Source organism: Larus michahellis, chromosome 4 (genome assembly GCF_964199755.1).
Source record: "Larus michahellis chromosome 4, bLarMic1.1, whole genome shotgun sequence".
NCBI classification, from domain to species: domain Eukaryota; kingdom Metazoa; phylum Chordata; class Aves; order Charadriiformes; family Laridae; genus Larus; species Larus michahellis.
In genome coordinates, this window is record NC_133899.1 from 61,487,591 (window position 1) to 61,513,044 (window position 25,454).

Sequence of the window (25,454 nt, forward strand, 5' to 3'; positions counted from 1 at the left end):
TCCTCTCAGGCACCTCCCGCTCCTTCTGGCCTTGGTTTGAGTCACGGGCTTGTTGAGGCACAAGTTAGCATCCTTCCCCTGGGGGATTTTCTACTCATGGTTCTGGTCATGTTCTGATTGCTTCACCGCCTTGTTGCTAGCTCACTAGCAAAACGGGACGGCTCTGTGCAGTATCAAATAACTCTGGGAAGGAGAAAGGGATTTCCTGGATACCCACTGGGACAGTAGGACAAGTTGGTGACTGCTGCTTTCTTTCTGTGGAAGTGATCCCAGGCAAAGGGACAACAGCAGGGTTATGTGCCAGGTTTGGATAAGGGCCATGTCCCACCCACTTGTCTCCTAGCTCCCCATGCTGCCAGGTCCTTGGTGAAGCACTCCATTAGTACGGCTCCCAAACGTGTATCATCTGAGAATAAGGAAGTTTGGGAAGGGAGTGTTGTTGGTAACTCCCTGTGTGGACCCTGACAGACTAGTTAGGGCCATATGATTCATAGCCCAAGGACGGTGCCATCTGCAAGGCAGGTAGGTAACTCGACATCACGAATGTCTCTGCTGTCAGGAAGGGAGCGCCATGCTGTGTGTGCTGAAAAAGGGCAGAATATCTGGACAGGAGGAAGGGAACTCGCTTAGTGTAACTGGTCACGGTAGCTGAGCCACTTGAAAGTGAGAAAACACAGAAGCACCCTTTGCAGGCGTCCTAGATTGGCTTGTTAACTTGGCTGCAGGTGTACATTTAAAGAAAGCAGGTTCCTCAGTTTTCCCGCAGAGAGGAATGTCTAACACTAGATTCACATTGTACACAGGTATCCTTCATCCTTGTCCAGGCACTGCAATAGCTAACAAAGACTTCTGGCCATGGCAGGTCTGGAGTGCTGCGTGGTTGGTGCTAGCTTCTCTTGTCCGTGCCTGGCACTCTAAAAAAGTGAGACTGTTTTGGACTATACCTGAAGCCTGGTCTAGAGGCAGAGGCAGGCTTGCTCTTCTCCTCTGCATGGTAGAGGTCAGGTGAGGCATGCTGATCCCAGTTTGCCTAGCCATCTGATGGAGACAGAGGGTGACCCTAAAGTGGGCTGGGCTGCCCCTCAGTTTCAGGATGGAGCCTGAAGGACAGCAAAACATGACATCTAGATTATTTAGAATGCACTGGGGTGATCACAGGAGATATCTGAGGCAGGGGAGTGTACTGAACTTTGCATAGCAGAAAAGCTTCTGGTTGCAGATTGCAAAGACCCGTGGGATAGCTCAGGGTGCTCCTTCCGAAGCACGGGATGGACATCCCGATGGGCTTTGCCAAGGCCAGGGCACCGAACTGGGTCTGGCAAGTGATATATGCATCTGTGTGCTGTTAACAGAGACACAATGGGCACAGACAGAGTAATCTGTTTAATTAAATGCTTTGTATCTATAATTTGTCTGATTTTAGAGCATATTAAATTGAAATTAAACTTCCAATATATTATTACAGGAACATACTCTGTTTCCTTTATGTCCCATTACAGCTGTGATTAATATATTCAAAAGTATACATTACACTGCCACAATAATAAACAGAGCTAAACGAATATAAACATCTGCAGTAAAATATAATGAAGTCCTGCGGTGCAATGGTAATGTTAGTCATTTTTGCATGAATAAATGAAGGTAGAGTGTGAAATTCCGTAACTGTGCTATGAAGAAAAGTCTCCAGCCGGCACGGAGCATCAAGTCTTTGCAGGACTAGTCTGATGTAAACATCTATTGCTATTAATGTAATGCTTAGTCACAAAATAAACCTTTTTATTCTTCTAGGTGATTCCCTATCTGCACTGTGTTCCATTTTCATTCTTTTCTGGAAATGGGAGCTTGAGATTTGATTTTGACAGGGTCAATTTTGGATGTGAAAAACAACAGAGAAATCAACAGAGAAGCACTTGCTCTAGTCTCTTACAATAAGTGGTTCAGCACTTGTGGCTGATTGCTGAGAATCCTCCGATGCTGAATTTTATTGGCCAGATTCATTGATTTATTTTTTAAGACCAGAGGAGAACCGTATCATTTGGTCTCAGGTCCTTCATAGCACAGGCCATAACTTTAACTGAACTAGAGCATATTTTAAAGAAGAATAAAATCTTGTCTGCATAGAAAATTACACATGCTTTGGTAAGCTACTCTAAAGATTAAATATTGTTATATTTAAATATCTGCACCTTGATTCTTTTCCCAGTTATCTAGCTTGATAATTTTCATCCACTGTATCTCTTACTTAAGCTGGGCAAGTGGTGGAGTTTTTCTTTCAATAGACACAGGATAATAATCCATCTAGAATCCCATGAATGTGCCAGTAAGGCTGCATAAAATATGGATGGAAGCTCATGTTGGGAAAATATAGATTGGCTTTTGTTTTCAAAGAGACAAAAAAACGTATGAATATTCTGGGCTAATTCATAATGTCTTTTCTATAATGAAAATTAATTTATTTCTTCAACTGGCTAAATAAACTCTTTTAAGCTTTCTTCTTCTAAAACATTTTTCAGCTTCTCATTAAAAGTGCTACAGAGAAGGCTTAAGCCTTCATTTTAAAAGTGCCCAAATGAAAAAATTGAAGCAATTCTGAAAAACATTTAGCAAATGTTGAAATGAAATATTCTTATATCTTAAAAATTCCCCACATTCCTATTGATCTTCTTTCTTTCTTTTAAGATACTTTTGCCACCTTGTACTGAAATTTGTAATTTTCTTGGTTCTTCTGAAATACCACTTCCCATCAAAGGAATAGATTACAGAAATAAAAAAGTCAGCAACGTATAATCATTATTCTCTTGACTACTAGACTAAGAGCCCCTTACCATCCAGATCTTCTCCGCTGCAAATACATAGAGCGCATAAACAATTCAGCTCTTATTTTGTTTCTGAAGTACACCGGAGAAGTAAAAAATACAGTGCAAGACAGGCTTTCCAAACTTCTGCCCAAGCTTGCAACTCTTTTCCAAAGTCCTTCTGATTTAAAATGCAAATTCTGAAAGGGTGTATAGATTTTCTAGTATTTTCATTAGCAAAAGTGAGTTCAGAAGTACTAGCAGTACTATTGTACTGATTGATATTCGTAGAATTGGAGAATCATGTCATTTGGAAGGGATCTCCAGACCTCGTCTGGAGCAGTGTCCTGCTCAAAGCAGGGCCAGCGAGAGCGGATAACTGAAGGTAATCCCCTGCCTGCACAAAGCCTACCTTAAAGCACTGCACTGGAACTCGTATTCAGATGTTGTCTGCCATGAACCTTGATCCTTTTTCTGAGTCACCTCTTGCCAGGTAAGCGAGCGACAGCTAAAAAAAAAATGGTTTAGGTCTGTTGACCTTCCAGCTGCGATCTGCACATCATCCTGACAGATCCCCTGTGCATCTTAAAATGGCAGAAAGTAACTCCGGTGCATTTCTAAATGTGCTATTAAGGGTACCTTTGGCATGAAGGAATCCTGAGATGCCCCAAAGGCAGCTTCGTGTCTCTCCTTGCTGTCCCTGCCACAGGGACTTGTCAAGATTAGTTTGGGGATGGAAGAGTAAACCAGGAGTACCATTCACTCCATGATCAGTGGCTGGTTGCAAGATCTGTAGTTTTTCTGCTTTTATGGAAGAATTCTAGCTTGTGTCGCTTTGACCTCAGGTAGCTTCTGGAAGAAGGGGAAGCCATTGCTTGCTGTCTTCCAAGGACTGCCTGGAACAAGGCCAGTGAGTCTCCTTAGCCTAGTCATTTGCAAACCTTTAGACGCCCTTTAATCCAGGCTTAGTAGACTGAAGAATCCAACCTGACAAATACTGCTGTGACAGTAGGTCAGGGACAGAGCCCTGCTGCCAGGCTATGGGGGCTGCAAGAAAAAAAAGAACTGTTTGAACGTAAAAATACAGAGCTGCCTGCACCTCAGGTGAAGTGCTCTCAAAAGCAGCTACTGAGCGTTTTGTACTGCCTGCAGGTTTTAAGCATTCTTGGATAAAAAACATAAGTAGGAGCAAAAAAGGTCACATTTCTACATCATGGCTGAAAAGTCCTCATACGAAAGGAATATGCGCATTCTTCTAGGAATCTGGAGACAGTAGAAAATGTTACTTACTATTTCTCTTGCTGATTATCAGGAGGAGATAGTAAGTTCCCCGGCTAACCACTTTTTGACAAATAAAAGGACACTGTCCTACTTAGAGTTCAAATAAGGTTTTAGTTAAGTGTTTTGCTCTTTTCTGTTAGCGTACGTTGTGCTGCCGTCTTCAGCAGGTTATGCTTGAGCCAGTTTTCTTTTTCTTTTCTGAGACATTCACTATTTCTATTTTTGAAAATAAAGTTGTGAAAACTATGTCAATGTCAAATACTGGATAAAAACTGCTAGAGGTGACAGTATCAGAATGTGGTTTTACAGGATTGTATGATTTTTGAAAGTGATTAAAAAACAAGAATAGAAATTCCTTTCCTGATATGTTAATTCTTTCCAAAAGTAGGCTTTCTTTGTTCAGCATAGATCCTTGAAGGTGTTAAGCAATCCCACTAGAAACCTGATTTTATTAGCATTTTAAAAGAAATGCTTGTGGAAAAAAAATCTTCAAAATTTGTTTGGAGAACTTCGGAACATAGCTTTACTTTGCTCATCTACAGTATTGTCTCACCTTTTAAGATGAGAATTTTGCCAAAATTGGCTCAATGTTATGATAGCGATGGTCTCACGTGGTCAGTTGCAAGCTGATGGCTGATGGTACTGTTAAAATACTTAGTGTATCATTAAGTTGTTATTCCTCTGTAATATATGGAACTATCTAGGAATTTGTTAACAGTGCGGGTCTTAAACCCTGGATTTGACAATCAGAGGCTTTTGGTCTATGTTATGACCAGTGAACTACGGTTCTCTTTTTAGGAAAATGGGAATTTAATTTACAGCAAAAGCAGGTTCCTTCGCATTACATCACTTTGTGCTGACTTTCCCTACTACCACTTCTGCACTTTCTGCCAACATATTAAAGGGCAAGAGCGGCAAGCAGCCACAGGACCCTCAACCTATACGGAGGGACTGAGGAAATCTTTACAGTCGAGTAGTTCTTCAGGATTATATGGTCCATCAATTTATTTTCAAAATGTAGCATATAAAAAAACCTTACTATTTTCCAAGTGTATTGAAAGTGACATCAACTCACTCAAAAATCTTAACTGTGGGGAGAAGCAAGAGATTTTGAACAGCTGAACCACCTCACTTTAAAATCCCTGTGATTACAATTTCAGCAAGAGGAAGTATTCCTATAAACGAACGCTTTGCCTTATCTCTAAGTAATTTTGAATGTTACTTGTGCCACATAGCAGAATGGCTTACTCATGAAAATTATGCACCGTTTTGAATGCTGAGGAAGTGATAGTGAGTTTTTGCAGCGCTTCCCAGGCAGGCTGTGTCTAGACCCCTTTTAATGCCAGACCTGGACCTAATTCTTCAGGTTTGGGAAGTACGTTTTGGAGGACTTTAATTAGCAAACAGGGAAGAGAGTTAAAGAGCTTATGTTTCAAAGAAATAAACTGAAAATTGAGTCTCCATATCAAGGTAGCACTCTATCTGTAGTACCAACAACCAAGGAATCTGAACGAGAGGAAATGGAGTGAAAATGCTCAATTAGATTACAGCATAAAAATAAACAGATAGTCTGAACTGAATTAAACTGCTAACATTTATATTAAAATGTAAAAGGCTGTAAGAACAGTATATATGTTATTAAAATGCCCTAAGACTATCCTGCTTCGAAAAACCCCATAGATTTACATACTTCTGGAAGATTTATTAAAAATGCCCCTTTAAAAGAAGAATAAAGAAGATGACTATGGTATTTTTGAAAACTACCAAGAACTAAGGAGAAACCTTACCTGACACAGGACAACATATAGCAATTGCTTGACAGATTACATTTATTTAAATGATAGATACACTGAAATATTACTGACTTAGCTTCTCAAGTTACTGTTGAATCCTGGAACTTTGGAAATGAAAACAGTTGGTAGTGATTTTCTTATTGATTTACTCAGAAGTATGAATGTTATATTAAGCACACTATTTTTCTAAGATTTATGAAAACTGCAGTAGAGCAACTTGTTTTCAGAGTATTCTCACTTCAACTATAAAAGCAAATGAAAGGGAATACAGTAACCACACAGTGAAAAAAAACCACAAACAAACAAGAAACCCCACCCCAAACCAAAAAGAACACTAAACAATGGTAAACCTTTGTGCAATGGAATTAATTTTCCTATCATCTTCCAAGGACACGTATTTGTAAATCTACAGAATCGTAGAATAGTTTGGGTTGGGAGAGACCTTTAAAGGTCATCTAGTTCAACCTCCCCTGCAACGAGCAAGGACATCTCCAACTAGATCAGGTTGCTCAGAGTCCCGTCCAACGTGACCTTGAATGTTTCCAGGGATGGGACATCTACCACCTCTCTGGGCAACCTGTGCCAGTGTTTCACCACTCTCATAGTAAAAAATTTCTGCCTTACATCTAGTCTAAATCTACCCCTTTTTATTTAAAAACCATTACCCCTTGTCCTATTGCAACACACCCTACTAAAAGGTCTGTCTTCAATATTTTTTGTAAAATATTTGCAAATTTTTGAAAATTTTTTTAAAGCCAATTAATTACTAGCTTTTCTTTGTTCAGATTGTCCAGTCAGGATTGTTAAAGAAATTCACAACACAATCTATAGTTTACAGCTACCAAATTGAAATTAAATCAGCTAAGGTAGACATCTTCCTTCTTAGAAAATGGAATGAAAAAGTACAACTTTTGTATTGTAGGTGTTGCTATGCATTGTTTACTATAGACTTGATGTACCAGTGGAAACTATAATCATTCTTCTATATATGGCATATCTTAGTAAAGCCACTTTATCTACCTATCTAGTTATTAAGTGCCTACCTGGAATTTAAGTGCATGCCAGGAAAATAAAAGCATGGAAAAATAATGATGGATGTTATTTCTTTTAATGTCATTTCCTCTTATCCATTACATGGGGAGAAGCTGCGACCCTGCAATCACTGAAATATATGCTTAACTTTACAAACTTCACATGTCAAACTTGGCTCAAAAGAATTACCAACGTGTAGAAAGTTAACACATACAGGGATGTTCAAACCTATTACCTTAAAGAAAGATAATGATAGCAAGAGTACGACCCTGCATTTTTCTGACGATTTCTAGGCTTTTTACAGCTCTGAAATTAATGAAGCCTAACAAAAACCTGAGAGATGACACTGCAATTTGCTTGTGGATCTGAGCTGAAAATCTGAGCTGTAAAAATGAAGAATTAGTTACAGTAAAAGGCAAAAGCACCTATAAATTAGATGCCACAACTTTTAAGTTTAAGGCATCTGGTGCTAAGGATGGGATCCACCACCAGACCAAATACTCAGGCTCGCCTTAGCAATTCATGCAGACTTGCAATTGAAAGCACCATCCGGTGATCGGAGAGTGATGGAAAGGTGCCCAAAGGAAGTTAGGGAACCCACCTTAGAGGACACGCACCTCCACCTCTTACTTCAAAGAGTTGAGCACAGTGGAAAGTCATCTAGGGAAACAGAGAAGTGTATATGTTCAATGTCGTCTTCACCCTTTCTCTTCAGATGGAGACTATTCAAACTTCTTTATTTCCATGGAAAGATTCAAACCACAGACAAGAGGCAAGTGTTTCCATTGGAGCTTTCTATTGGAGCTGTGCCACCAGGTAGAAAGGAAGGAAAGACTTACATGGCCACTAAGAGAGTAAAGAAGAGCCTGACATCGTGGTTAGGACGCTAGCTGAAATGCTGGTTTTCCTATCCATCCTACATTAGACAATTGCTAGAGAAAAAGAAAAGAAGGAAAATGGTTTACAGCACTGGAACCAGAGTCCAGGATTTCTTATTCCTAAAGGAACACAAGGGATCTGACAGTAGGTTGATAGGGTTTTTCTGGATATGTTTGTGTCCTGTTTTATATATGTATTGCTATTTTTAAAATCTGTCCCGGAGCAATTTGTTGATTCCACATAGCAATTTAACAGCAAAAGTAATACATGCTTCTGTACCGTGACCAGCAACTATAACTCCTGCAGAGCGCTCTTGAAAGAAATTTTAAAAGCCTGAGGCAGATGTCAGCAATTCATGTGACGTAGAAAGGTGTGGCAAATGCCGGAGAATCTGGTTACCTCTCCTGAGGGAGAAAGGGGTTTTTTGGCAGCTGAAAGGAGAGTTGATTTTTTTCATTGTTTGGCCATACTGGGTTGCATATCCCAATGTGACGCGGGGAAACCATGTAAGTATCTGGGTAAGAGTTCTTCCTGTAGCTGTATTCCTGACATAGGTTTGGCTCAGCTCTGCTGGGGATGATTTGCCACTCACTGCTTGCATCTCACTGTATTAAAGAATCGTATACATGCACGATGGGAGAAATTCGGATCCTAGTGGAGCTGTTGGCAAACATCTGACTAAACAGGAGACTTAGTTGAACCCAGCGAAGACTAAGGACACGGATGGATTCCTGTTGGGTGTTTCTCAGCAAAAATGACCTGCCCTGCAGCAGTTAAGTACAGTTAAATGTACTTAACTGAAAATAGAAATTAACTGTTACTTTTATTTTTCAGGCAAAGCTAAAATGATGCTTTTTGAAAAGTGAAAATAAATGTTCTTTTTTTAAAGAGCAAAATCAACCAGTCAGCTTTCCAAATGCAATCTGTGTGATTAATGTGTCTTGAAATACAGACATTTCTATAAAATATTAATTACTTCACTTCTGGACTGTATTAAATTACATTTAGCAGTTTTGAAATTCCTTCCATATATTTTTATGAGTAAATAATATTTATTACATTTTTTGATCATGGAAACCACTTCCTGTGTAATTTTACTCTTTTTTGTTAAAAAATCTGACTTGTTTGCCAGGCACAATAGAAGTCCAAGGAACTTCCTAGGAGCAGAGATGACTTTTGCGAGCAGGAATCTGAGGAATGTGCTTATTTTTGCTTATAGCTATGGTGTCCAAAATTTCAGACACATGAATGTTGAAAAGAGACTGATTTTTTAAAAAATATTTGGCTTTTTTAACAAGATAGCATTGTTGGAGCTTCTCTAATTTAAATGATATACATGTGCAAATCTATATGAAAGTTATGAACACAGCGCCAATGCTTGATTTACCTCAGAATACCCAGAATGACTGAAATGTGTTTAATTTTCTGTTCTACTAAAAATTCCCCTAATTGCAAAAGCAATTTGGTGCCATATTAGTTGTTTGATGTGATAAGGTTTATGGTTCATAAATACATCTATCACCTAACAAGATTACTTTCCGTTTTCCTTTCAGTCCTATTAAGACGGAACTTTGTAAAGAAGGATTAGATTATAAGATAACAAAATGGCAATAATGATAGCTACTGTTTAATAAACACCACATTTTTCTCTTATTCATGGGCTCAAAGCTGGAGAGGAGTGCCACACCTCTTTCATGTGCACAACAGATTCACTGTCAGAAGGGGAAGAAGTTGCCAGGCTCATGAATAATGCTGAAGGAGGAGAGCAGCTGTTTAGTAACAAAACCTTCTCAGCAGAGCCTTGCAGCCAGTCGCTGTACCATTTGATGTGGTACTTGTGAGAGCGTGTGCGCACGCGTACGTAACTGGAAAGGCAGGAACATAGAAAAAAAAAAGATCACAGTGGAAGCACTGCTTGTCATATTAACCAGGCAAACACGTCCTTTTTATAAGAGGAAAGTATTTTAAGATTTCAAATAGGAAAGAACCACCCGAAAGGAACCTCTTCTCTGGCTCTTTTTAAACTTCCTTTTGTCAGCACAGCGTACCTACACAAGGTACTCTGACACTACTTCTGTTTCTGCAACACCTAGTCAGGTAAATCGTGACTTTTGGGCAGCCAATGGAAATTTTGCCATTCGTACCAAACAGATCAAAATTTGATCCTATGACTTTTCTCAACTTTACCAATCTATAAAAAAATAATAATCATGCAATTGGAAAAGACAGTATAAAAATTTCCAAGGAAGAAATATTGGGAACTAAGAAAATCACCAAGAAAAAAACGTACCTGAAATTAATGGTAAAGAATGACTTTCAGATACCAAATGAGAAAAATGTCTATGTGGTTCTTTAGCAGGACAATCCCCATAAATGTATATGCACATAAATTATTCCTGCTCAGTAGAGTAGTTCTCTTAACTGCAGTCTGTAAAGTCTATATATAGAGAACAGGAAGAATGGGCCTGCTATCCTGAATTCATACCACTGGGCAAAAGGAGAGAATTGCATATCTATTCAAGGCAATTAGCATCTATTATGAAAACATGGCCGTTCTGCATTCTTCACACAGGCTAAAGAGTCACATACACTTTTGGTGAAAAAAAACAGAACACACGTGCAGGAACAAAATGTTTCTAGTGGATATATTCCATAGTTGTATTTGTTTGCTGTTGTCCAGGACTCCAAAACACATTCTTCACACCAAAGATTTAAAGACCCCAAGGTTTTGCTTTTTTTTCCTTCTAACTTAGGGCTGTTACACTTCATGGCAGAAATTACCTTAAAAAGGGGAGGTGTACAAAATAACGTCAAAAATTCCATTATATTAATAAATTTAAATTTGCATTTAAATGTGTTCATATGAATCCATTAACTCATTTTACGATGACAAAAAAGATCTTTTCCTGTTTATTGTAGGTGCATAATAGCTTGGGCTTTTATTGGCAACACCTTTGAAGACATATTTGCTCAACTGACTATTTTCATGCATATGTATTTTAATCTGTGATTTAGATGTAAAGTATTTGGCATAGGCATATAGAACCCATTTCGGAGTCACAGCTCAGAATCCAAGTTTTAGGAGTAAATGTTCTTAATGTTTTGTTAACTTACTGCGAGCTCAAATGGCCTGAATTCTCCTAATGTAATCTCATCTGACTGCATATTGGATTCCTACCACTCAGCAAAAGAACAGAACTGCGTATCTATTGAAGGCAATTAACACCCGTTAGGAAAAATAATGGCTGTTCTGTGTTCTTTATACTAAAAAAAGAGCCACACACACTTTTGGTGAAAAACCAGAACACATATGTACAAACAGTAGACTTCCAGAGGACATATTTCGTAGCTGTATTTGTTTGTCTTTGCCCAGGATTCTGATATGTATACAAAACAAAAGCTTATTCAGCCTCTCCAACCTTCAGCGCAAGATCTGGCAATCCTTTCCAGCATATTTCTTTCCTAGCTCTCCCTTTACATCCGGGGAGGGAGGATGCTGGGAGGTACAGCCCTATAACTGTAATTTGGCTTGAAAGTATTGCAACCTACAATCAACTTCTTGGTAGCTGGTCAACATTCTTTATTTCTATTAGATTTGCTGTTCAAGACAATTTCTAAATAAGTAAAATATCTTTAAAAGTATAGTTTCAGTAGTGGAAGTCAATATAATCAATGGTGTGATCTCTTTCTAATTGTAATTTGTTGGTAAAATGAAGGTCCCCCCCACTCCTTCTCGTAGAATTTGTTGCCTTTAAATGTCCTCAGATGTTTGTAATTTGGAGGAAACTGCTCCTTTTCTGATATTAAAAACTGCAGTCTCTGACTTTTTATTAGAGAAGGAAAGGTGCTCGCCCTATAAGGAAGCCTGCTTTGAAACACAAAGCTTAGTACTCTTTCTTTAGAAACTTAGTATTTTAGCATATTTTTCTTGTAACATCTAAACTGTTAGTATCCGATACCATAACAACTTGGTTATTGAAATCACCTTGTTATGTTTGGAATTTGACCAGTAATATTGTAGTCAAATGAAGTGATGTATTATTCATGCTTAGCTAGGTCAGCTGAACACATTTCAGCCTTACCGTGTTTGCAATCATCTTGACTAGTGTCATAATATTTTCCATCACCTCTCCCAAGGCACATTTAGCACCTTTTTTTTTTCCCCCTTTTAGAAAAAGAAATTCTCAATTATAGCGGTAAAGCACACAGGCAACTGAAATCCACCCATTTCCTAAAGCTCTATTATCCCCGAGGCCTCTGAAATAAAAATATACCGACACTAATTACTTAGCAGAAAGCAATCACAAAAATCTTCTTACTTCCAACTCTCTCTTCTCCCCTTACTCCTAAAACCAATGTGCCTCTAAACATAAAAGCCTGAGTTGTCTGAAAGCACACAGGGAGACATGATGATAGCAAATGCAAGCCTCCTTTATGACCTTGTCCCCAGGAGTCTTTTCTGGTATCTTCTCCTCGCAGCCCTCTTCTTGTTCACCTGTGATAAGTGTAATCTCTTCTCAGCAGCTCCCAATGCTTCACTCACTGATTTCAACAAGCCAGCAAGCAACAGAAGAGGTGTTGTTCATAAAAAATCTATCCTCCTCTCCCTTCATCAGACAGACGCCTGTACTGAAACGAGTTATCATCAGCAAGTCCATAGGAACTGGTATCCAAAGCTGCGTGGGTGACAGCAGTAGCCTCTGTTGGGTGGAGAGGATGCTGCGGGCATGCTTGCTGCAAAGGGTGGCCCGGTGCTCTGCTGAAGCCAAGGCTTCTCTGAGGCTGGGCTAGAGCAGCCAGGGGTTTGGAGCAGGAGTTAAAACTGGCTCATTGTAAGTAAAATAGCAAACTGAAACAATCGTCTGTTTCCTCCTCTATGTTGAGCTGGGCAATAGCTCTCTCCTGAGTGTTTAGGTTTCATTACTATATACATAGGTGCTAAACTTACCCTGAAAGGGTTTTTTTTTTTCCTTTCTTTTTCTAAACTAAGACATCTAAGATGTCTGGCTAATTTTCTTTACCACTTAATTTTTAGAAGTAGAACTGGATTCTATGTCTTTGCACACTGCCTCTCTCCCGCGCTCTGTTGGATCTTTCTGCACCCTGGGATTTTCCAGTCTTTGGGAGCCGTGGACTCCGTATTGGCAGAGTGGAACTTAGCATGGTTTAGAAAAAGGCAGGGAGTTATGGCACAAAGAGCTGATTATGTGAATCTGGTAGCTGTCAATCCTGTATTGGAGTGCGATATGGATGTTTTGATCACTAGTCCAATTTAAATCATGGGATGACTTCTTTTGTATGGCAGATTTCAGTTTATTCTTCCATGAGCATAATTTTTTGTACCTTGCTCAGGAGTACAGATGGACAAGAAAAAGATCTTTCTTGTACAACATGCTCTGCTCAAAGTCCCCTTCAAAACTGCTTTTTTATACCCCTATGAAGTGAATATTTTTCTGGTAATACATAGAAATATGGTTATGTACCACCACGCTGGTCCACAGGAGTGATCAGGATGACAAGAATGTGTTGTGTCGGCATCTATAAGAAGAAGACCAAAAAACCTGTTAAGTAGTAGCAGAGGTATTGACCATGCTCAGTTTGCTTTTTTATGGTTTATCTACACTACTAGGCAATATCATCTAAACCAATGGATTTTGTGGGAATAAAGAAATAAATAAACAAAACCCAATAAAAAATCTTTTGGATGCTACCCGATAGCCTTACAGATGTGGAAAGAACGATGGTTCTGTCAGTCACACTTAACCAAACCATAATGAAGCCATGGAATGAGAAAAAAGTACATCATTTTCTGAGTGTACATAATAATAATCTTGACATGGAAATCATTAAATGAAATCACAATTTTAGGAAACACTGTTGTATACAGCCAACTTGTATAAAGCAGTGCGTTGACATATTCAAATAACTATTTACACTTCAGTTTTCAATAGCTAAAATAGCATTCTGCTGCACAAAAAGGTCAATAAAAATTTAAGGGAAGAAAATCTTCCATAATTTGTTTCCAAAATAATTCACTTCTATAAAGCCAAACAGTGATCTATGGCTAACTGATTGTTTATTAATAGCTTTTTGTATTTATGTGAAGAATCCTTAAGGGAAAGAGTACTGCAGGGAAAAAATGTTTGATTTTGCGTAAGCCATGTTCAATGCAATCACTGATCATGCTCCTGACATTCCTTTTGAAACGGTAGATTATCCAAATTAATAAAAAATGGTGATCGGTGTAGCATTAAATTTAAAAATGAATAACAGATTTGTTTAAAAAACCCACAACCCCAAAACCCAAACCCCCAAACAAGAACAAGGGCAGAGATTAGGAGAAAGGTAAAGAAAGGGGAATATTGTACCTCCTATTTGTTTTGTCAGGTGTACTGATGATCACAAAACCAATAATGCTGGTGAGCTTTCCCTTTAACACCATGGAATTATGCAGCGATGTGGGTCTCTTAGTAGGTGAATGCATTTATCTAAATAATTCCTATTGGAAACCAAACAGGTTTTCCTTAATAATTTGAGATGACGGTTTAAGTATTTATGCTTCTATTTTGCCCTCTCTTCCCGCATACAAATGCTTTTACACGCAGTGCAATGAATTAACATGAGCGTAAATAGTAGAACAATTTCAAAGTGTGTGAAGATTTTCTCACAGAGAAGGTGCTGTAACATTGATTCTTAAACTTTATGCAAAACAGTGCCTTTTCCTTGAAGTGAGACAGACCTGGCAGTTCTGCTGTTTAATGAGGGATGTTGGCGAAGAGGTCTGAAAAGCAGCTTGTGGTAAAATAATACGTGCAGATTTCGTGTTCTACAACCAACAACAACACATTGATTTTTGGTTCAGTACACCGGTAAGATTGCTTTCTTTGCAATTCCAACTGGTGTAAAGAAAGTAATGATGGAAGAGTGAAAGCAATTAAGGAAATGCTGTACCCACGAGAAGGGCGTGCATTGCTGATCTGATTTGTGGTTTGAAATCCCCTAATTCTAGAAGCATGGGGAAAGTCAGATATGAACTCTTCTCTGGTTTGGCCCTGCTTAACGAAAGAGAGAGAGAAAGAGGCTGGGAAATGGCGGATTGCTGCTGCTGCTGTTTTCTATTCCTGGGGCCCTGCTGTCCAAAAGGAAAGACAGAAGCAAACTGTCTGTTCTTTGCTCGCCTTGCACAGGCTTCCAGATATCTAGAAGGTGCTTATTTTATTTGTGTTTATAATCAGCTCTTGCAGCATGAGGGTGTTTCTAAGGGGAAATCTGCAACAGAAAAATGCTCAAATAACAATAGTCATTATAAATAACACATGTTGCACACCACTTATGACCTGAGATTCTCAAGCTTTACTAAAACACTTCTCTGAAACGTCTTTCTGTATAATTAACAAAACACTAACCTAGCTAAATCATTAACCGGATTTCATTATCATACTTTATTTTTACGCCTTCTCTAAGTTATAATGTTCCCTGTATTTTTCTCAGTCACAGAAAAGATTTTTTGAAAGATTTCGTCTGACAAATATTCACCAATATTTCTGAACTATTTTAATAAAATTTCATATTAAAAAATACTTTTATCAAGTTGTTTTCATTTATTTCATTGCTTTATTAGTGACATGAAGTCTTTAAGGAGCCGTATAGCTCTAATTATTGTGCTCTCATAAGGGCATAAAACTACCCGTATGTCTACTGTTTTCTCATGGATTTGCAAATTTCTCACCACTTTCCCTGTGAAACCTTGCATGTCTTCTTAATAAACATCTGAAATGGGCTATGTCTATACCTCTACTCAATACTTAACATTAAACTGCAAAGCTTATAAATTTCATCAGGTGTAGGAAAAACGCGGTGTCATAAATCTGCTTATAACCCTGAGTGCTGGTTCACTCGCCATAATTCTTGACTTTTTGCAGCTTTATTCAAAATCAAAATGTTTAATAAGCTCTGCAAAATCATAGCAAGCTGCCTACTGCAGCCTGCCAGAACTTTGCATGCTTCCCGGAAGGCAACAAGCAAATGGAGTTTCTGCACATCAGTTTCCTCTTATTACGGTGATCTGAAGTGAGGAAATCTATATGAAAATCAATTGCTGGCTTTACAGTCTATTATATTAATTTTTTTGGGGGAATATTTAGGGCCAGAAGAAGAGGAATTAGCTGATCTAATTCTGCCTGGAAACCTGTTTCTTTCATTCACCAAGGACTGCTTTTGGAGCCGACGGTGCGTCTACTGGGGACTAACATCACAGGAAGCTACTCGCGCCTGTTGCCTTTTGTCCGGTTGCGGTGCATCCTTGTGAAGAGAGTATCTCCACCCTCCCTGCAAGTAATGGCGTTGCCATCTGCTTCTAACTGAAGCACTCCTTGCTGTCCTTTCTTCAGGTTTGAGCTTGCTGGGAAAGGCTTCCTGCTATTCCCAAGCTTATGTCCTGCTTCATTAAACTTTCTTTTTTTATGCCTATACCTATGTAAGCCTACTGGCTTTGCTGAGGGTTTTTTTTTACTTAGATCAGGATCAAAGTCAGTGATACAATCAATTCCTACATGAGAGGTCTTCTACATGAAAGGTCTTCTACATGACAGAACTTTATGAAAATTCATTAACTGCTTAAGGTAATTAATACCTATGCAGAGTTTCAGAAGGATACAGATCTCCCTCTTTTAAATTTCTATTTTATTAAGCTAAGAAATCTCAAAAGATTTTTTTTTTCATATGAACATAAGGTTTTAATTCTGGTAATGTAAAATGGGGCTTAATATCTCACGGTGTGTATTTCAAACAAAAAAATAATATAAGAAACTCAAAATTAGGCAATTCAAATGAAAATTAAGTTCTGATTTTAGGCCTGTTTAGCTTGCCTTTTTTTTTTCTTTTTGAGAAATAGGATGTAACCGCAAAATCTCTTGAGCAGATGCTGTGACTACACTGTCAAATAATTTTACATCTCTTTAGTGAGGACCTACCTAAGATGAGTATTTCTAGAAGTACTCTCCTGTAAGGCAGTGTCCACACAAGGCTGTTTGCTCAAATTTAACACAAAAAGGTTTAGCTAGTTAGAATTTTCTCAAAAACTCAAGTTTACAGGCGATGTGTCATGAGAAAGGATCTGAATTGTAAATCTTTTAATTTCCTAATTTTCACATGTAAAACTTTAAGATGTGCATGCAATATGTAAAATTGCGCAGAATGAACCATATTGTTATTAAATATTATGGTTGCAAGTAAAACGCTCAAAACTTGCAATTTGCCAAGAATAGGGTTGCTAGTAAAATATTAATGTGTTCCTTTGTATCTATACATGAAAAGGATCTTTAGTAATCAATGATGTATAGAATATGCATTTCTGCGGTTGCAGAGATAAGGCATGCCCTGCTCCCTGCAGTGGACAGAACAGATTAGCACCTATTTACTAGTTTTTTCGCTGCGTCCCTTGCCTCACCTACCGCTGACTGTGGAAACCCAGCTCCGAAGGCAGAAGCACAGACACCCGCGCCGCAACACCGTCCCCGTGCCAATGCTTCACGGGCCTTTGTCACAACCCAGGAGGCCTCAGAGGGCGGGAGAGGGATTTCACCGGCTGCTAGCCACCAGCAAAATGGCGGCACGCGGGGATAACGCCGAAAAGCGCGTGTTACGTTTGGGAGCTCCGCCTGACTCATGGATTGTCAACGTGGCTGGCATCATTTGGGAAGCCGTGTCCTAGGCCTCCCTCGCAGGTGACGTGCAGGTGACACCTGTAGGCCACGGAGCGGGCTCTGCTGCCAGGCCTCACCTTTTTAATGATTAAAAATAGCAAGAAGTGCCGTGTTACACTGGCTACACCTGGGAAACATGGTGAAAAGTTACAGGCAAGAGAGAAGCAGGCAAAGAGGGCTGACTGATGCAACGTTTCTGCATCTTTTACTCCTGTCCCAGCCAACTGCCATTTTCTTCTCTTGGAGGCACCACTGCTGGGTGGGAGCCCAGGCTGGCCTCTGGCTGTACCCGTCCCCTCGGTGGAGGAGGCCGGCGGGGCTGGGGAGCCAGCCGCGTCGGGAGGGCCGCGCCTCGGAGCTGCTCTACCGCGGGGCGCTCCGCGGCGGTCCCGGCCTGCCTCGCTGTCCGAAGCGGGACTAGAACCCAGGGCCCTACAATCTCCCGACTCCCGGCGCTCTACCCATACGGCCACCGAGGCCGGGCGGGGAGGCGAGGAGGCGGGGCGGCGCGCGCGCCCGCCCGCCCGCGCGCGTGGCCGGCCGGCGGCGCGCGCCCTCCCAGCCTTCCCAGGGAATCCAGCGGCAGCAGGAAGAGGCGCTCCCCCGCCCGCCCCCCCCCCCCCCCCCCCGCGCACGCGCAGCTGGCCGGCCGGGCGGGCGCGCGCGGAGCCGCGGCGGCGGGAGGGAGGGGGGAGGGGAGGGAAGCTGCTGAGGTAAAGTTAGGGGGAGAGAGAGACTCCGTCAGCCAAGCGAGAGCCGGGGAAGCTCGGCGGCCGCCATTACTGAGCCGAGAGCGCCGGGGAGGGAACGGAGAGGTGGGACGGGGCTGCGGCGGCCGGGAGCCCGTCGGGAGCTGCGGGCCGGAGAGCGGAGAGAGCCCCGCCGGGAAGGAAAAGCCGCCGGGGGCGCCGGCGTGGAGAGAGAGCGTCCCGGGAATGCTGCCGCTCCCGCCGCCGCCGAGGAGCCGGATCCCGACGGCGCGAGGTGAGGGGAGGAATCCGGTCCCGCGGGAACGGGGCCGGCCCGGCGGCCCGCAGCGGGGCGGCCGGCCCAGCAGGCGGAAGGGGAGTGGGGGGGAGGAGGCGGCTGTAGCCCGGCGAGCCGGTGCGGCGGCCGCTGGCTGTAACCAGTTCAAAGGGCTGGGGCTGGCGTGGGGAGAGGGGAGCCGGCCCCCGTCCGCCCTCCCCGCTCGGCCCCCTCGGCACCCCCGCGGGAGGGAGGGGAGGCGGGAAGGGCAGGGAGCGGAGTGCCTGGTCCCAGACAGGTGATGAAGGCCTGAGCGATGGGAGGGTCTGAGCCTGCTGTACGAGGCTGCCAGCTGGTCACGGCTCTCCAGGGAGGGAGGAAGGCAGGAAGGGGAGCTTCCCTGCTCCTCTCTTCTTCCTTCCTCATTCCCTTCTTCCCCCTACTCCTTTAGCTTCCTCCCTTCTTCCATTCCCACTGCCTCCCCCCCCCGCCTTTTCTGTTCTCCTTTCTCTGTACTTCTTTTCCTCCTTGTCGCCCCCTTCTACTCATTCTCGTCCTCTCTGTTCTTTCCCTTCTCTACTAAATTTGAACAGTTGTCAATTCCCTTCCTCCTTCCTTTCACCTTCAAATATCGCTTGATATTAAATTTCAGAAAAACTTCACTCTCCTAATGATGTGTGTGCATTTCTGTTTTTCCACCAGGTGGATTTTAAGGCTTTGAAATAGGGTAGCCAGTGGCAGTGTTGCAGCTTTCAAGCATTTTGAATCCCTTCCACCAGCATAACCTTTAGACTCTCTCCACCCAAGGAAAGCACCAGAGATATATAGATATAATGCCATAGTGTTGTAAATATAGGACATAAGGAGTATAAAACACTGTTTTAACTAAAAATAGGAGAAAGACCATTTACTTAAAAGGAAGACATACTTGTCACCTTCCCCCCAGCGTCCACCCCGCCTCTGTACCCCCCTTTTGCCCTCTCCTGTATCGCTTTTGATATCAGCGTGGAATATTTCCTTAATAAGTAGGAGGGAAACGTTTTTAATGTAGACCAAAATAGGCCTGTGGGGGTATGTGTGTATTCTTTAGTTTAGTGTCATGCAGATAACTGGAGGATTCTTATTTTTTTTCTTAATAAAGATCCTTGACAGAAATTTAAAAACTCTACACTGCAGAGTAAAAACAGTAAAGAGAGAACAGCATTTGCTGGTCAATTGGACGTCCATTTTAAACCTGTGCATTGAAGCCAGTTACAGCACTGATACTCATATACTTATTTCATAAATGAATGAGGAATTAATAAGTAGGTTTTTATCTGTTGTGCTGTCTTACCTTCCTAAGGTTCTTCAGTATGACGGCTGTTTCCAGCAGTGACATCAGTGACCAGAGTTAAGTGCTTTCTGAAAAAACCTATACATGTTTAAAATTTATAGTACATATCTAAGCGTGGCATATTACAAATATTCATTCATGTGTGTTTTTATAAGGCCTTATTTTCCTTTGTGCTTCTTTGAAAATTATTTTTAAGAAGTGCTAAAATTCTTAAAATTCTATTTATAGTATTCTGCTGAAGCTCAGTGCTACTAGAGCTTAGGAAGCATGATGTAAATACGGTAGGTTTTTTTTAAAAGAGTCTATAGTACTTAAAAGTATCACAAATTGTTTAAGCATTTGTTACATTATCACTAGCGTGTTTTAGTATAATAAGTTGTTTTTAAGCTTGGAACCTACTGAGCTTGAATAGTATGCATTTTTTTATAAAGTATCCCTATATAAAGCAGCTGCGAGTGTTGTAAAAAAGTAAATAATTGCAACCAAATGCCTTCCACTCCCTGGTATTGGACTTTATTTTAGCTAAGGTGTTGCATGTGTAGCATAATCCAATTAAATACTTTAGGCTCAGACTAAATTGTTTTAAAATGCTATATTTAGCGCTAACAGAATCAAATGCTGTATGTATTCTTGAGGTTAAAGATAAAATGTGCTTTCCTAAAGCTGTAGGTGTTTTTCCATGTGCCAACTTTGTAGGAAAGAAAAGCACTGATCATAATAATAGATTGTTGTGTGTAAGTTTCCCCTTTGGGACTTGTTTTTTGAGTAGATGGTGCAAAAATAATACCATTCTGTTTAATAAAGATATTAAAAGGATGCTGGCGATATCTTAAGACTTGCAAAAGTGTTTTCTTAAGATAAATCCCATGTGCTGGCATCCTGCAGGAATATTTTGCATAAAACTTCTGAATGCTCCACACCGCTACTTTTAGTGGACTAATATGTGGTGTGTTCTTAAGCTGGCACATGCGAGGCATCCTTCAGGGATGATGCTCTCTGACCTATACCGAAAGTTTGCAAAGCCGAAGTTCAGCGTTAAGTTCTGCTGGCGTCGTTACGTCGGCGAGAAAACCGAAAACGGTCACGTTTATGGCCGTGACGTACTTGTGAGAGTGAAGCCGGCGATGCTTCTCGCGCTGTGGTGACGGAAGAACGCTCCTCAAAGGCGCTGTTTTGGGGAGCGTTCCCCCGTGCTGGGGTGTGTGGGGGGAACTGCTGGTGCTGGGACTCCCCCACGGCCGCTAGGGGGCGCCCTGCGCCTCCCGCGGGGGGGTCCCTTCGTCTGAACGCGGCGCGGCGAGTGGGTAACGCGGGGGTTGGCCTGACCTCCCCGCGGCTTTTAAGATGCTCCAGCATACTCTTAACTGTAAGGAAAAGTTTAGTTTCAGGAAGTCCCAATAACACTGGGAATTCTGTATTAGGATCGTCAAGATTCCCCCCCCCACCCCCCCCGTATCTGTGTTATTGCTAACTTAATGGGCATACAATACTCCCATTCGGTTTTTGTGGTTTTGTGTGGTGTTTTTTTTTTATTTCTTTGTGGTCCCCCGTTCCCCCCCAGCCCCCCATTTAGACCTTTAGCCTAAAGGTCAGTGTGACCTGGAGTATTCTTTTTTCAGCAGTTTTAAAAAGTACTTTTAAGGGTATTACATTTTACAGATTGTTGTTTGAACCTGCTCATCACTTCCTTACCTTTATGGATTTTAATGAAATACTTAAAGAAAAATGACTTCGAAATTCCTCATAGGAAAATCTGAAGCAACTATGGTGAAGTTGTTTTGAATTTGAGTATTAACTGCTTTTCTAGTGACTAACACCTATCGGAAGCCAAAATAATTAATCTGTGGCTAGTTCTGCACATTACATTTTGTGTTAGAGTTTTTTCTTTGGCTTTGTGTTAAAATTTCCGTGCACTTTTGCAGTTCTGCATCAGTTGACATACAAGCATGACAAAAGAATGTTTGCATTTAAAAAAGTAAAACCAATACCTGTGTGCACAATTTTGTAAAGTGTACATTTTTGCAACTTGGCATTAATTTAGTGCAGTTTTCTAATTGTTATGCATAATATTATTTGATGCTTACATACAGCTTTTCACTTGCTCGTTTCATAATTTAAAGAAGTAGTGGGTAACCAACGTCCTCATTTTACACAGGTAAAAATTACACATATGGCTTGTACAAGGTCAGACAACAAACTACTGTTTGAATTAAGTCTCAAAACTTGTGGTGTTGGGTCCTGGATCCTATACTGCAGTTCCTCATGAAGCAAAATAACGTGAAATGATCCAGATATGTGGATCAGTGAAATTTGCTGAAGTCACTACTGCCAGGCTGTAAATTTTTCTTTTTGCAGTGAATACATTTTAGTTCTTTTTCTGTCCTCCCCTTGATCCTTCCTTCATCATCTTCTTATTTTTCTTTCTTCTATTTTTATCAGTTCTTTCTTGGATCCCCTTCATAAAATTTCTCTTTTAGTTCTTTTGTGTTCTTCCTGAGTAACTTTGTAAATAAGCCTCATCAGCTAGTCTTTCACTAAGAAACTTCTGGGAGTGCTATGTGTGTATTTAGCAGGAGCTTCTCCTGTACAAAAAGAATTAAGAATTTATTTTTCCTGGAAACGGGTACTGTTTCCTTTCCTGTTAAAATACAGGCTTCGAACCTGTATTGAATGGTCTCAGATATTCAGAAATCTGTAGATAAGTAACTCAAGAGGCCTATGTTCAGACTAGTGCAATGCTGATAATTTGAACTGTTGCAGTTTACCTGTTTATTGTACCTTGATCTAATTTGTGTAGGCTGGTTTGGGGTTTGTGGTTGTTTTGTTTTTTTTTTTTTTTTTTTTTGTGTGAACGACAACAACAACAATAGATTCTCCCCGGAATGCTAGGTTCCAGCTAAAGAATGATGTTCTGTTTTGAATTTAGAAATAAAATTTAGGCCTTGATTTAATTTTGGGTAATGCACTGGCGGTCTTCAGAGTATCATTGTTAATAGGAGAAATTTAGTAAACTTAGTGAGAACTAAGAGCTCTGAACTTCCATTTTAAACACAGCTTTGCATTGATTTATAAAATGAAGTTGAGCAGTTGGTTGGTTTCTCTTTTTTTAGAAATTGATTACTTTGCTTTTGTATGTAAAGAATTATGTAGGCTACATAACTATTTTAGGGATCATAGTTGTCCATCATACTAACTAAATCTGAAATGGACAGTGGTTGGGGTAATCCATTCTCATCCTCCATTTACCTAGCATGAGTAATCACCATACCACCTAAACTGTATTCCTTTTCAGTCAGAGTATCGCTATTGAAGACATTTCAAGGCATTATCCTTTACTGTCTTGTTATTGCTTGATTGAGCTCATTTCCTCGTAAGCAATCTGAATCTTTTTTTTCCTAGTGTTGGCTGGTACTTCCAGAATTTTACCAGGGAGCATTGTATTTACCCTTATTTATAAGTGAGATTTCATCTACAGTTATTTAATTAAGTTTACCAGCACTTTTGAAGACAAGAATATTGGCATGTTAGTAAAGAGGACAGGACACATTAAGTGGCTAGGACCTAACAGACTTTGGTGAGTTGAAATTGTTGATGACAGAGGCATACTCTGTCTGGTTTAGTTTCTAAAAAGGATTTTGATTTGAAGAGAAGATTTCTTATGCTTGTTTAAGAAAAAGATACCTCTTGGTAAATATTGAATGAGAAGTAACGACATTACCTTAAGCTACATCAACACTAGATTTTTATTTTTTTTTTTTTTACTTATTCTTGAAGTGAAAATGATTGAATTGGTATTCTGGTATGTTTTGGGTAGAGCTGTAATTACTGATGTGCTGATAGGTCTTGGAATTTGGATACTGTACTAAATATTCGCCAATGCCAAGTTTTGGTTCTCAAAAAGTGTGAAGTGAGGGATGACTCGGTATAAAAACTTACTGTCAGCAGTAACCTGAATCCAGAGCTGTAACTTCCTTGGAATCGTGGTCTTTGATATTTGAAAGTGCTGTGCATTCAAAAGTTGTCCTACAAACCATTTCAGTGATGCCTAATGTGTTTGAATTTACTTTGTGGTCTGCTGTAGAGGTCACAGTAACTTTCTGTTGGTGTATTCATCTACTCTGCAAAGCAGACTAGACTGTGATGTTTTTTTTTCTTCAGGTGTGCTTTTCTTTGCTTGGCCAGCTAACTTATAAACGCTATCACAAGACTATGGTAATTGAAACTAACCCTGAAAAATACTGGTCCATAAACTCGTGCATCTAGACATCAGTGAGTGAGTAAAGGACTGCGGGAAAACACTCTCACTGTTGGTGTTGTTTGCAGCTGCTTAAATAGTTGTTGGTCTTGAGCAATTCTGTAGAGTCTTTCAGACAACATTTCTGCTTCAGCAATGTCAGGTCTGCAGATGGTAAACATCTCTACGTTCAGAAAGAAATTCCGGAAGATATTCAGAAATACTCAGAGTATTTATTTGTAAGTTAAGTTTCTTGGCCATGGACCCATCTACAAGTTCCTGTGCAGCCACAGTTACTAAATAATGATAGGTGATTAACTATTTTAGTATTTATTACTTGCTAATAATATGTCATTCTATGCTAATGTTTAGAATTCAGCTCAGAAGGCTTTGGGGAACATGTATTTGAAAATAGGGCCTTCTCTGGCCTCTTAATGCTTCCGGCTGATCTTTTAGGAGCCTGTCTTTGAGCTTTCTGTTGTGGCAGAGTACATTGCAAAATGGCTGGTGTCCCCCTCCCCCAGGCTCCAGATACATTCTTGCAGGTAGACACACTTTTCTCTCAGTGTGTCTGCTCTTCCACATCCTTCTCTTCAGTGTCCCGCAGTCTGTTTCTCCTGTGCAGCTGTCTGCTCTGCTCACCTAGCTGTGGGCATAGAGGAGTGCCACAGGCAGGAAGGAGGCAAGGGCAGGGAGTGTGACTTACCTCCTGTCTTCTCTTTCAAGTGATAGAGTTCAGCTTTGCAGCTAGGCCAGACTTAGTGCAGGACTGATGGCCTGCTAGCTAATGATTTTGATGTTGTCTGGTGCAGTAAGTTGAGAATTGCAGTATTATCGCGGTATTGGTATATCGCTTATCGCTATTGCTGAACCTTTTTTGTCCAAAAGAAAGTTACTAAAGCTGAAACTTTTTCGATTAGCTATATTATTCCCAAAGAAAAGTGGAATTACTAAGAATATAATGGCAAGCGTCGAAACAAGAAAAAGCTCTACCATACCTTCTTGGTGCTATGTTTGGCACATGTACAGCATGGTGCTGCATCTTACTTAAAAATTATGCTTTTCCTTAGTTAAAAGTGGCTTACATCATGATCCAGTGCAAGTGCCTCAAGTTCCTTTCCTTTTCTGCATCTTAATATATGTATCACTGGCCTGGTATTCAAAGTCTGTGGTTTGTGTGGATGTGAACTGAAAAAGTTCCATTTTTTGGTTACTTTGTAGCAGCATCCCTGCAGTAAAATCAGCACTTAAAAATTATTAGTATAACCTTGGTATCCCAGTTGAGAATTCACATCTTCAAATATAATTGTGCTTTCAATTTCTGATTTGTCACAGGCCTTTTAATTGAGAAATGCTGTACTACAGGTAGAAGGGTTTTAAGGTAGACTGTCTTTTTTTGTGTAATAAAATGTATATACATGTATTTAGACATACTTT

The 25,454-nt window shown here is 40.5% G+C and overlaps 1 protein-coding gene across 1 annotated transcript in view; it reads left to right on the forward strand.

Annotated features, from left to right (window-relative positions):
• Positions 1-18,121: 18,121 nt before the first annotated feature.
• The window catches only part of ARHGAP5 (Rho GTPase activating protein 5), a 46,610-nt gene continuing 39,277 nt past the window's right edge, over positions 18,122-25,454 (forward strand). The window contains exon 1 of the mRNA XM_074585117.1: positions 18,122-18,468. The gene's annotated coding sequence lies outside the window, so the exon portion shown is untranslated. The remainder of the gene's footprint in view (positions 18,469-25,454) is intronic.